At 46.0% G+C, this 13,633-nt stretch overlaps 1 protein-coding gene across 4 annotated transcripts in view; it reads left to right on the forward strand.

Annotated features, from left to right (window-relative positions):
* LOC105479122 (solute carrier family 2 member 5) overlaps positions 1-13,633 on the forward strand; it is a 62,527-nt gene that overhangs the window by 961 nt on the left and 47,933 nt on the right. Inside the window, exons 3-4 of one of the 4 annotated variants that reach the window (XM_011736943.3) lie at positions 9,842-9,987; positions 12,480-12,634. The gene's annotated coding sequence lies outside the window, so the exon portion shown is untranslated. The remainder of the gene's footprint in view (positions 1-9,841; positions 9,988-12,479; positions 12,635-13,633) is intronic. The other 3 variants (XM_011736949.3, XM_011736956.3, XM_011736965.3) reach the window with 3 other exon arrangements.

Below are 13,633 nucleotides of genomic sequence, written 5' to 3' on the forward strand. Positions count from 1 at the left end.
GGGTTTTGCCATGTTGGCCATGCTGGTCTTGAACTCTTGACCTCAGGTGATGCGCCTGCCTTGGCCTCCCAAAGTGTCAGGATTACAGGCGTGAGCCACTGCACTGGCCCATTATTTATCCTTATATTACTCTGAGAAAATGTTGACCTCACTCAGCTGCAGGTTCATCTAAAATTGGGTGATATTGAGGCTTAAATGAGATCCAGTGCTTCTAAAACTGCCTTTGCAAAAATTATGACAGTGTGAGAAATCTGACATCCTTGATTCTGTCTTGCTTCTAAACTCCAGGCTGCCCTTGGTCATTCCTGAGTATGCGCCAAGCTAACTTTGGGAGAAATTTAGTTTAGAGCTTAACCTTAAAGCAAGGATGGTAATAGCCCTTCTCAAAACTAAACCGCCTTTGTAAAACTAATGAAAGGCCGCAAGGTTAGGATTATGAGAGGGGCCTGAATTCTGCTAAGATGTAGGCACAGGTAAATGATTACCAGCCATTTTTCCAGAAGTCACAAGATTTATAACTTCCCCAATTACTCCCATAAGTAACATCACTATTGTAGAACCTAAGATTCACTTTTTGAGATGTCTCAGACTTGTATTTCTGATGATGGCTAACTCTACTTGGACTCATGACTCAACCCATCCTGTGGCCCCACCCAGAGGAGGACTCAGCACTGTAAGACTTAAAGAAAGAAGAAAGAAACACAAAATGTGGCTTGACAGTTAAGGACAGGTTTATTTTAGAGAAAACAAACCTGAGAGGGGCTTCTGGATGAGTTAGGTCAGAGAGCCCTTCTCTCTTACAGACTAAGGATATTTAAGGGTTTTGGAAGGTGGGTGAGCTTGTCATAGGTTTGGTATGATTCTATGTGAGGGAAAGTTTATTGTGGGGTTGGAATGTCTCTGGTCAGAGGGGAGCCTATCTTGGGGTTGGCATGTTTCTGGTCAGAGAGGGGTTTATCTTAGCAATGGAATGTTTCTGGTTATGCTGACATCAGCCATTAGGCTGATGTTTTGGGGCTGGATTTAGGCAGTTTTTCATGCATCAACAGGAACGTAGGATGGTGGTGTTTGTTCAAGATGGCAATGCTCCTGCTCTGTCAATTCAGTCCCTATAGTTATAAAAAGGATGAGGGGTGGTGTGTTCTTTCTGGCTACTTCCTGCTGAGGGCTGGGGCTGGGGCACGGGAGACAGAGAGTTCTTTGATTTTGGATTGATTACAGGAGTAACTCTGTTTGTAGATGTTTTTGGGTAATTGGCTGTGAGATTGCCATGATCCTGTTGGTTAAAAAATCTTTGAAAAAGGTTAATTAAACAGGGTAAGAACGTTAGTCCTAGGCATATTATTAGGAGATGGCCCAGGAATGGGATGACCCATGTTAGGATTTTGTGTTTAAACCAAGAATTTACTTGGCTGTCTTGGTATTCTCTTAGCTTTTTAGCCCTTTCTTTAAGTTTTTTTAGCAGCGTCTCTTACTAGACCCGATTGGTTGAGACAGAAGCAACATTCTTCACCCAGTGAGAGGCAGAGGCCCCAGTTTTCAGCCGTTATAAGATTTAATCCTTGTCTATTTTGGAGGACTACTTCAACCAAGGAGTCTAATTGGTCTTGGACTTGTATAAGGCTTTGGGCCATGTCTTCTAATGAATTCTGCAGTTTTGTTGACAGAGCTTTAAAGTATGTTAAGGAGGTGGCTAATCCTCCTGCTCCCAACCCAGTCCCAGAGGTTATACCTAAGGCAGCCATTAAAGGAATGACTTGGATGGCCCTCCTTTTTCTAACATACTGGATGGATAGGATGGGTAAAGGCTGATCAGGAGGAACTAGGCCAATGGAGGGAGAAATAAAAACTAGGGTACAGGTTCCGGTTCAGTCGGTGGGGAGACAAAGATATGTGTTGGTGCCACACAAAAAGAATAAGCCTTTGTCATAAATATAGGCAAAGATATGGAAAGAAAATAAGTGAATTAAAGATGGGATATTTTTTCTTTCCTGTGGTTCTTTACTCCAGGTGGACAAGGAGGAGACCAAGGAGATACACCTACTATAGTAGAGATATAGGAGGAGTACAGGAGGAGGGTTTTTTTTGTTTTTGTTTTTGTTTTTGTTTTTTGAGACAGAGTTTCACTCTTGTTGCCCAGGCTGGAGGGCAATGGCGTGATCTTGGCTCACCACAACCTCTGCTTTCCGGGTTCAAGTGATTCTCCTGCCTCAGCCTCCCGAGTAGCTGGGATTACAGACACACACCATCATGCCCAGCTAATTTTCTATTTTTAGTAGAGATGGGGTTTCTCCATGTTGGTTAGGCTGGTCTTGAACTCCCGACCTCAGGTGATCCACCCGCCTCGGCCTCCCAAAGTGCTGGGATTACAGGTGTGACCCACTGCGCCCGTCCGGAGGAGTTTTTTTTACACATTTAATCCGGTCGGATGTTGCACCATTGATATTGAGCCACAGAAAAAGGTGGGCACTAGGGGAAGCAGAGGTTAGGTCAGGAGAGAGGCTGTAAAACAAGCCATTGCAGGAATGCTCCGTTTGCTTCAGGCAGTACTTAGTAGTCAACCCGGTTAATTTGATGGTCAGAGGGGTGCTTAACAATGATAATGTGGCTGCATTGGTTAGACGTTAAGGACCCTACAGGGAAACTTCCCCCAGAGGCTGAAAAGCAAAGTGAGTCTTGTTGTAAAAGGGGGGTGTGTTCAGTTATGGGCCCTTCAATGAGAGGGCCTTGGGACTTCAGGGGTGGTAGGGAGTTGTAACAGGTTTGAAATAATTTGTTGGCGTGATCTGCCCTGGAAATGGGATAACTGCCGACCAGCACGTCAGCTTTTTCCAAAAAGGAAGCTCCATTTGGAGTTGATAGATTAGGGTTATGTTTCTTGTTAAAAGGTCATGAAGGGATGCAGGAAGGGCTGTGTAAGCTGGAGAAGACAGTAGTAAGCACATCCGGGACTCCGAAGCAAAGGAACAGTTAGTTTGCTGCAAGAGAGATTGTGTAAGGTTTATAGCACATTCTAGTTTGAGCAGCGGGGAGTGGTTGTATTGGTGAGGTTGATGTGATCAGGAAATTTATATTGAAAGAAACAAGTAGGTCAGGCGCGGTGGCTCACGCCTGTAATCCCAGCACTTTGGGAGGCTGAGGTGAGCGGATCACGAGATCAGGAGATCAAGACCATACTGGCTAACATAGTGAAACCCTGTCTCTACTTAAAATACAAAAATTACAAAATACAAAAAATTAGCCGGGCGTGGTGACAGGTGCCTGTAGTCCCAGCTTCTCGGGAGGTTGAGGCAGGAGAATGGCGTGAACCTGGGAGGCGGAGCTTGCAGTGAGCCGAGATGGCACCACTGCACTTCAGCCTGGGGGACAGAGCGAGACTCCATCTCAAAAAAAACAAAAAACAAAAAAACAAACCACCAAAAAAAAAAAAAAAAAAAAAAAGAAAGAAAGAAAAGAAAAGAAACAAGCAAAAAGAGAAAAAAGTTATTTGGGTAGGAGTAAAGTGCTAGAAAGCTCCTTGAAGCCATAGGTCCCACAGAACAGTGAGGAGCTGATCAGGATGTACAATGGGAGTTTCGTAAGGGTACCACTGAAGGTCTGTAGTAAGGCTGGTTAGGAAGTGATGGAAGTTTGGGAGAGAAAGAGACATAAGCGGCTTATGTGGACTCCTCCTCGTTTTCCTCTGGGATTTGGGTGAGGCAAACGGAAGTCAGTGTCATGGAGCTACAAGAGAAGGCTGAAGAGGTTTTAGATTTGGTTGGTTGGGTATGTGGTGAAGGGAAGTCTGTTTTCTTGAGAGAAGTGAAATGAAACCAGTTGGGGAGTCCCTGGAGTTTTGATGCTGTGGCTGTAGTAAGGATGATTTGATAAGGTCCCTTCCATTTAGGTGTGAAGTGGAGATTGGGGGTAGGGCTGAGATCTTTTACTAGAACCCAGTCTCCTAGCTGTAGGAAGGGATTAGAGGAGTTGGTGATGGGTTGTGGCAGGTATTTGTCAGCATGTTCCCAAATGAAATGGTGGATGGTATGCAGAAGAGGGGAAGCGAGAGGGGTTGGTAGAGGTGGGGCTTGACCCTGACGTGCAGCAAAAGGGGCAGTGGTCTCCTATACATGAGTTCAAAGGGTCTGAGCATTAGAGGCTTACATAGGAGCGCTCAAATTTTTAGAAGGGCTAAACGCAAAAGTGTAACCCAGTCTTTATGTGTCTGGAGTGAGTACCTGGTAAGGGTGTTTTTTAGAATGCCATTCATTTTCTCAACCTTTCCTGAAGACTGAGGTCGGTAGGGGATGCATAGCTTCCAGGTGATTTGTAGGGCTCCTGCCAGTGTTTGAGTAATTTGAGAAATGGATTCAGGACCATTATCAGATTGAAAAGAAAGAGGCACACTGAACCCAGGGAGGATTTCTGTTATTAATTTGGAAGCGACATTAGAAGCTTCTTTGTTGTGGGAAAGGCCTCAACCCATCTCGAAAAGGTGTCAACCAGAACTAAAAGAAATTGAACCCTTTTTACTGGGGGCGTATGGGTAAAATCAATTTGCCAATCCTGTCTTGGAAGGTGTCCCCTGGCTTGCTGGGTTGGGAAAGAAGGGGGTTTAGTATTGGAGCGGGGTGAAACTTTTTGTTCAATAGAGCATTGATGGGAAATGGCTTTTAACTCTTCCTTTATATCTGGGGTTAAGAGTATATGGAAACTTAAGAAATGGTGTAGAGAGGAATGGCTAGTGTGGAAGAGGTTGTGAATGTCCCATAGAAGAGTTGTTCATTCAGGGTCAGGTAGGACTAATTTGTTTTGTATGAACTAGTATGGGGGGGTTTGAATTTTGCCCCCACCATGATTAGTTGTTGTGTTTGGTGTTCTGGATAAAAAGAGGGAATATGTTGTATGAGGGGAAATAGATATTGGGGAATTAGGTGATTGGTTGAGGCATGTTTTCCCCAAGTCAGCCTCATAGTTCCCTAAAGAAATATGGCTTTTGTCTGATTGATGTCTGTTGCAATGGGTAACTGCAACCTTTCCTGGAAGTAGAGCTGCCGTTAATAGACGATGGATGGATTTTCCATTAATGATAGGGGTTCCCTGAGCCGTGAGATAGCCCCACTCACTCCAAATTTGAGCATTGGAATGAATGTTGTAGGCATATTTAGAATCAGTGTATATATTAACTTGTGTGTTTTTTGCTAGAGCTAGTTCTCTTGTTAGGGCAACTAGTTCTGCTTGTTGGGAGGATGTGCCCAGAGGCAAGGGAGCAGCCTCTGTGACTTTTCTAGGTGGGAGAAAGTGGATATTACCATGATACCCTTCAATGATGGCATATCCTGCTTTGAAGGGAGGGTTTTTTGATGCACTCCCATCTATAAACTAATCTGGGGCTCCTTTTATGTGAGTGGAAGTAAGGAGGTAAACATGGTGAGAGAACTTTCAATTAGATTAGAGCATGAGTGTTGGTCGGGGTTTTAAATTGGCGTTAAAGGTAAGAGTGGTGGGATTGGCAGGGGGTATCATGAAGAGAGATAGAGGGTTAAAGGAGAGTTGAATACAGGGCTTGCACATGAGAGGATGAGATGGGGGTGAGCGACTTATGGCTGACCATATCTTGTAGACTGTGAGAAGGAGGAAATACCTGAAGAGGTTCATAGAATATGAGCTTTTGTGCCTAATTATTGAAGCTGTGGCCAAAATTTTCTTTTTTTTTTTTGAGACAGAGTCTTGCTCTGTCACCCAGGCTAGAGTGCAGTGTCATGATCTCGGCTCACTGCAAGCTCCGCCTCCCGGGTTCACGCCATTCTCCTGCCTCAGCCTCCTGAGTGGCTGGGACTACAGGCGCCCGGCACTACGCCTGGCTGATTTTTTTGTATTTTTAGTAGAGACAGGGTTTCACCATGTTCGCCAGGATGGTCTCGATCTGCTGACCTCGTGATCCACCCGCCTTGGCCTCCCAATGTGCTGGGATTACAGGCGTGAGCCACTGCGCCTGGCCTGTGGCCAAAAATTTTAAGCAAAGGGGCTAGCTTTTATAAATGGGGTCTAGTTGTTTGAAAAATATGCCACTGGTTGGAGGGAGTTTCCCATGGGTTGGGCTAGTAGCCTGAGGGCCTGATTATGAGAACTCTGTAAATATAGATGAAAAGGTCTTAGGGGGCTTGGAAGGCCTAAAGCGGGAGCCTCTAATAAGGCACATTTTAGGTGCAAGAAAGCATGATAAAAGGTCTGGGGTGGGAGTGAGTAATTGGTCAAAATTTCCTTTATTGTGTTAATAAAGGGGTTTAGCGATAATGGCAAAATTTGCTATCCATATTCAGAAATATCCCACTAATCTGAGGAAGGAAAGTAAGTCCCTTTCTGTTTTAGGAAATGGGATTTGTTGAACACGTTGCTTTCGTGCTGACGGAATTTCCTGGGTATTTGGCCTTATGATTAGTCCTAGGTATGAAATGTTTGGAGATGTTAATTGGGCCTTTCTTTTGGATACCCAGTACCTACATTCAGCCAAAAAATTTAAAAGCTTGGTGGTGTGTTGAATACAATATTTTAGGGAAGGGCTGCAAAGGAGTAAATCATCCGCATATTGAAGCAAAATGCTATGTTGTAGAGGTAGTTGGGAGAGGTCTAACTGAAGTGCCTGACCAAAATAGTGAGGGCTGTCCCTAAGCCCCTGGGGGAGGACAGTCCAGGTGAGTTGTTGGGAGCAGCCTGTGTCAGGATCAGTCCAAGTGAAAGCAAAAAGATTTTGAGAGCAGGGATGTAGAGGGATAGTAAAAAAAAGGCATCTTTAAGGCTTAATACAGAGAAGTGGCTAGTGTTGGGAGGAATTCATGATAGGAGGGTATAGGGGTTTGGGACAACAGGATGAACAGAAACAACAGCGGAGTTGATTTGTCATAAATCCTGAACCAGTCTATAGGAGCCATCCCATTTTTTATTGGGAGAATAGGATTATTGTGGGGAGAATGGGTGGCGATTAAAATATTGGCAACCAAAAGTTGGGAGATGATGGGCTTGAGTCCCCGTAATCCATTCAGGATTGAGGGGATATTGTGGGACCACTATATAGTGCTTAGGATTCTTCAGTGAAATTTGGATTACAGAATGGTGGGTAGTTATTATGGAGAAGTCAGTGTTCCATACTATGGGGTTTACTTGGCTGAGGAATTTGGGATTTAAGTCTGTTTGATGTTGAATGTCTGAGGAGGGGTTCTGTTCTTGACATAATAATAAATAAGAGTGGCTTTGGTGTAGGACCGATAAATGAATGATTCCCCCTAGTTTGTGTAGAATGTCCCTTCTTAATAAAGGAGTGGGACAGTGAGGAATGACCAAAAAACAGTGAGTGAGGGTGACTCACTGAAATGAGGAGTATAGTGGCAGTGTTTGGTTTCTTGTATGCCCTTCATGCCAACAGAAACGAATGAATGTTCTAATGGGTCTTCATATTCAGTTAATACTGATAGGCTGGCCGGGCGCGGTGGCTCAAGCCTGTAATCCCAGCACTTTGGGAGGCCGAGACGGGCGGATCACGAGGTCAGGAGATCGAGACCATCCTGGCTAACACAATGAAACCCCGTCTCTACTAAAAATACAAAAAAATTAGCCGGGCGAGGTGGCGGGCGCCTGTAGTCCCAGCTACTCGGGAGGCTGAGGCAGGAGAATGGCGTAAACCCAGGAGGCAGAGCTTGCAGTGAGCCGAGATAGCGCCACTGCACTCCAGCCTGGGCGACAGAGCGAGACTCCGTCTCAAAAAAAAAAAAAAAAAAAAAAAAAAAAAAATACTGATAGGCTCACCCTAGTATCTAAAAGAAAGGAAATAATCTTAATGGATAACATCCAAATTACCCTGGGTTCCACGGACTCACTAGATGTCGGGGTGAAGAATCCTGGGCACCCTCAGTCCTCCGTGGGCAGCACCAGCAGTGAAGAGATTTCCTCCTGTGATGGTCAGGGGGCTTCATTATGAGCGGCACCCAAACAGGGAGGGTGTTCCTGTTGTGGGTAGTCCATTTTCCAGTGTCCCCAAAGACTGCAAGTTGGGCACAGTTTGGTGGACAGCCGGGAGTTAGGACAAGCCTTTGGCCAGTGTCCAGGATTGCCACATCGGAAACAGACTCCCAGAGAGGTGGGGAAATTTTCTTTTGGGTTGTTGGGAGGCTTTTGTGTAATTGACTTTTGGACAGCAGGGGCAAGCATCTGGTATTTTAAACAGAGATGCTTGTCTTTTTAAATTTTTTGTTCCTCGTCTCTGTTGTTAAAGACATGAAAGGCTGCATTTACGAGGTCCCACAAAGATGTCTGGAGACCTTCCTCTAATTTTTGTAATTTTTTCTGGATATCTGGGGCGGATTGGGAAATAAATTGGAGGTGGAGAAAAGTTTGACCTTCTCTAGATTCTGGGTCCAAAATGGTATGTTTTAGCATCGCTTCAGTGAGGTGTGATAAGAAAAGGGCAGGATTTTCCTGGAGCTCTTGTGTAATTCCTCTAAGTTTTTCATAATTAGTTGCCTTATGGGCATTTTTGTCTATGGTGGGGAACTGCATCATTAGCCACTGGATTTTGTATGGGGGCTTAATTATGGAGTTTATCTGTGTGTGTTTCAGTTAAACTCCAGATGCACTCTTTTTCATCAGAAGTGAGGGTGCAGGTTAGAATTATATAAATGTCATGCCAAGTTAAATTAAAGGATTGAATTATGGGCAGGAATTTCTTGCGATAATGAGAGGAATGTTCAGAGAAAGATCCCAGATGCTGTTTGATTTGTGACAAATCAGAGATAGAGAAAAAGACATGAATGCAAGCAATGCCTTTAATCCCAACCACTTTCCAGAGAGGAAGAATGGCAGGGGTGACTGGACTGGCTGAAGTAGTTTTTGTTGTTGTTGTCGTCGTTTTTGAGACAGAGTCTCGCTCTATCACCCAGGCTGGAGTACAGTTGACGCAATCTTGGCTCACTGCAACCTCTGCCTCCTGGGTTCAAGCAATTCTCCTGCCTCAGTCTCCCGAGTAGCTGGGACTACAGGTATATGCCACCACGCCTGGCTAATTTTTTTGTATTTTTAGTAGAGACGGGGTTTTACTGTGTTAGCCAGGATGGTCTCAGTCTCCTGACCTCATGATCCACCCACCTTCACCTCCCAAAGTGCTGGGATTACAGGCATGAGCCACCGCACCTGGCTGAAGTAGTTTTTGAGTGGGTAACAGGTGAAGAACGTGGGGGAGAGCGGCAGTTGGCCAGATGCTGAGCCACCACCCGGGGTGGCTGAAGTAGTTTTCAAACAGGTAATAGGTAGAGAAGGAGGAGGGAGGGGGTTTGGCGTTAAAGGCTTGGGAGCAGGAGGGGCCAGCTGGGTGGAGGGTTTGGGTGGGTGAGGAGCAGATGCAGAGGGTTGTGAATACGGGGCGGGGGTTTATCTGCAGGGTCAAAAGGGGTTTCGGAGGAAGGAATTCCAGAGGAAGGAAAGACTCAGGGAGGATTTTCATTAAGAAGAGGGATTTCATGAGGGGTGCAAGCTTGGCATAGGGAGGGTTGGGATCTAAGATAGAAGAAAGCCCAAATATAGGGAATCTCTTGCCATTTGCTATTCTTGGTTATAAAGTTGTTAAGGTCCCTGAGAATTTGAAAGTCAAAGGTGCCATTTTCAGGCCATCAACTGTCATTATTTCATTTGTATTAGGGCCAGGCTGTGTTGCAATAAAAAACTAAATGCTTTGGCTTTAGGTTCCCCTGTAAGCCAAGTTTGGTGAGGTTCCAAAGGAGACAGCCCAGTGGGGAGGATCTAGGAATGTGGGATTTTTTGGCAGCCATGTGGGCTGGTAAGAGGAAACTGAGTGTGTCTGTTTTTGTTCTAGGCATCCCCAGACAAAAGACAGAAATCCAGTATCCTCTTTCTAAAGAGGACAGTTAAGCTGAGAAGAAACTGGACATCCCCAGGATTTCCTCTAGCTTAGTCCCATTGGCCCTCTGAGGACCAGGACGGCAGATCTGATTTTCCCAGGTACTGCAAGAAAGCCAGGGGAAGGCAGATTTTCCCAGTTGGCTGGATGACTGTCCAATGTTGGATGTTCCAGTTGGAATTGGCAGAGGGCCTCCTGGACTGGAGCCACATGAGGAAGAGAGAGAGAAGAGGAAGGAAGAGGGAACAAGGGCTAGAGAGTGAAATACCTGTTGTGGGCAGTTGGAGGTGGATTCCTGATACCCGAGGGTTTTGAGAGCCCATCAGAGAGTAGCTCTGGCCCAAGCCTTGCACTCTCCTTCAGATTAGTTGTCCTCCTTACACAAATCGCTTGAAAAGTGAAGTAAGAGAAAGACAGGGTGGGTTTCCAGAGGCTCTCAGGATCCAGGAGTTAGCTCAGGATGAGGGCTGCTGCTGCCCACTGCCTCCTGGGTTGCAAGAGAGCCTCTGCTGCCAGCACCCATCCCGGGTTGTGGCACCAAAGGTAAGACTTAAAGAAAGAAGAAAGAAACACAAAATGTGGCTTGACAGTTAAGGACAGGTTTATTTTAGAGAAAACAAACCTGAGAGGGGCTTCTGGACAAGTTAGGTCAGAGAGTTCTTCTCTCTTACAGACTAAGAATATTTAAGGGTTTTGAAAAAGGGGACTTATCATAGGTTCAGAATGTTTCTATGTGAGGGAAAGTTTATTGCAGGGTTGGAATGTCTATGGTCACAGGGGAGACTACCTTGGGGTTGGCATGTTTCTGGTCAGAGAGGGATTTATCTTAGGGTTAATGTTTCTGGTTATGCTGACGTTAGCCATTAGGCTGATGTTTTGGGGCTGGATTTAGGGGTTTTTTAATTAAGTGGAACTTAGGATGGTGGTGTTTGTTCAAGATGGTGATGCTCCTGCTGTGTCAAGCACCAGTACCATTTTCCATACCCTTATGATGGCATTCCCCAACCAATCAATAGCACCCATTCCCTAGTCTGCTGCCCACCAAACTATCTTTGAAAATCCCTAACCTTGGCCAGGTGCAGTGGCTTACGCCTATAATCCCAGCACTTTGGGAGGTCAAGGTGTGTGGATTGCTTGAGGTCAGGAGTTCAAGACCAACCTGACCAACTTGGTGAAACCTGATCTCTACTAAAAAAATACAAAAATTAGCCAGGCATGGTGGTACATGCCTGTAATCCTAGCTACTCAGGAGGCTGAGGCAGGAGAATCACTTGAACCTGGGAGGCAGAGGTTGTAGTGAGCTGAGATTGTGCCACTGCACTCCAGCCTGGGCAACAAAGTGAGACTTCAACTCAAAAAAAAAAAAAAGAAAAGAAAAGAAAAAAAGAAAATCCCTGGCCTCTGAGCTTTCAGGGAGATTAATTTGAGGGGTAACTCCCTCTCCCTTAGGGCGTGGCTGGCCTCACAGCAATTAAACTCTTTCTTTACTGCAATGCCATGGTTTCAGTCAATTGACTTTGTCAGTGTAGCCGGCAGGAAGAACCCATCCGGGCAATTACACTTCAGGCAATGACTAAGCTGGAGAAAGAGCCCTAGAGAAAGCCCAGCTGTCATTATCCCTGCTAGTTAGCCTTTCTTGCATTACCCAAGTGATCATGAAGATTGAACTCCCTGTCCCACCTCACCCCTCCTTTGTTCCCAGGAACCCAGGCCCACCCTCAGCAGTCAATAGGAGACCTGGGAGGGAAGATTTATTCTTGTTGGGCAGTACCTGTTAATGAGGAAAACATTTCCAGCAATTTCGTAGGACCATGATGCCAGAGATGGGATCAGACCCTCCCTCCCTTTAGCTTTTCTCCCTGGCAGAAAGCAGAACCCTGAACTTGCCTGGGCCTGTTGCATCAGGGAAAGCTTCTCAAATACCAGCAGATAAAACCTCTCTGCAGCCAGCACTTGTCTTCGCCTGGAGGGGAACAAACCTGCCCCATCCTGCACCACTGTCACTCCAGTGTAAACCAAAAATAAAATTCTAAGTTCCCCCCACCCCCGCCCGCCCGCACAACCATCTGAATGAACTTCTCTCAGGCGGGGCTCTTAAAACTTAACCTGAGAGATTGTTTCAGGCCATAGTGGAAGTGGGGTTCGAACATACCTCATCAAATCTCTCCAGCATGAACAACACAGACTTTAAAGACGATAAGAAACATTTTGCAACTTATTCTCTCTGAAACCTGCTAGCTAAAAGCTTCATCTGCATGATAAAACTTTGGTCTCCACAACCTCTTATCTTACAGACATTCCTTTCTGTTTAATCCCAGGTCTTTAGACAAATTCAACCGTCAACCAGAAAGTGTTTAAATTTATTATAGCCTGGAAGAACCCTCCCCTACCTTTGAACTGTCCCACCTTTCTGGACCAAAACAATGTATTTCTTAAATGTATTTGATCGATGTCTCATGCCTCCCTATAATGTAGAAAAGCAAGCTGTACCCTGACCCCCTTGGGCACATGTTCTCAGGACCCCCGAGGGCTGTGTCACAGGTCGTGGTCACTCGTATTTGGCTCAGAATAAATCTCTAAAAATATTTTACAGTTTGACTCTTTTCATCAACACCAGCACCACATTATCCCAGGAGGAAAAGCAGACGCGGGACAGAGTCGGAGAGCAGGCACGGAGTGCTGTCGGCAGTCAGCCAGCGCCCACATCAACACCAAGGAGAGACCTGGGGGTGCTGTGCAAGGCCAGGGGTAAGTCAGCCCTGGTTGGGCACAGAGGCCTTGGGGCCAGGAGGAATCACTGGTGTGCCGCATTCAGGAAAAGCCCAGAGCAGAGCTTCTTGAACTTAAATGTGAGCTTGAACCACCAGGGATGTGGCCAAAATGCAGGTTCCGATTCAGCAGATCTGGAATCAAGGGGATTTTGCATTTTTCTAACCAGTTCCCAAGTGATGGGGCCGTTGCAGGTTTCCAGACCAACAGGGGCTGGAGGATGGTCTGGTTCCAGGGTCGCCAAGGGTGTGGCCGATGCTCACGTGGTGTGGCTGCCCCCATAGGGCTGCTGGCTTCCATAGCATGTTCCTCAAGATCCCAGGTGAGATGCAAGATGTGTTATCTGGACCTGGTGCCCGATGTAGTACCAGAGTCCGTGATGTGCTGGAAAATGTTCAACAGGCTCGGATGGTGGGCCGGGTGCTGATTTATAGTGTGAGCTGATTTGTGTAATGTTTCTGATGCCAGTGGGCTAGGGGAGGTCCCCAAACGCCAGTGGGACCTTAACCCCAGGCGGTGTCCAGGCTCTTGACCCCTTTGCTAGAAGGAATTCAAGGACAAGTCAGAAAATAGTGAAAGTACAGAGATTTATTGCAAAGCAAAAGGTACACACTCAAGAAAGGAGAGTTCGGGCCTACGCAAGAGAGTTGCATCCAGCGGGCTTTGGAGCTGCCACCTTTCTGGGTTTCTTTAACCAAGGGGTGGGATATTTATGAAGATTCCTGGAAAAAGGTGAGGGTTTCTCAAAATTGTGGTGTTACCTGTTTTTATGCCAAATATGGATGTCCCAGGAACTGTCATGGCACTGGTGGATGTGGGTTTAGTATGTTTTTGTTTGTTTGTTTTGAGATGGAGTTTCACTCTTGTTACCCAGGCTGGAGTGCAATGGTGCGATCTCAACTCACTGCAACCTCCACCTCCTGGGTTCAAGCGATTCTCCTGCCTCAGCCTCCCGAGTAGCTGGGATTACAGGCATGC

This window comes from Macaca nemestrina, chromosome 1 (genome assembly GCF_043159975.1).
Source record: "Macaca nemestrina isolate mMacNem1 chromosome 1, mMacNem.hap1, whole genome shotgun sequence".
Taxonomy (NCBI): domain Eukaryota; kingdom Metazoa; phylum Chordata; class Mammalia; order Primates; family Cercopithecidae; genus Macaca; species Macaca nemestrina.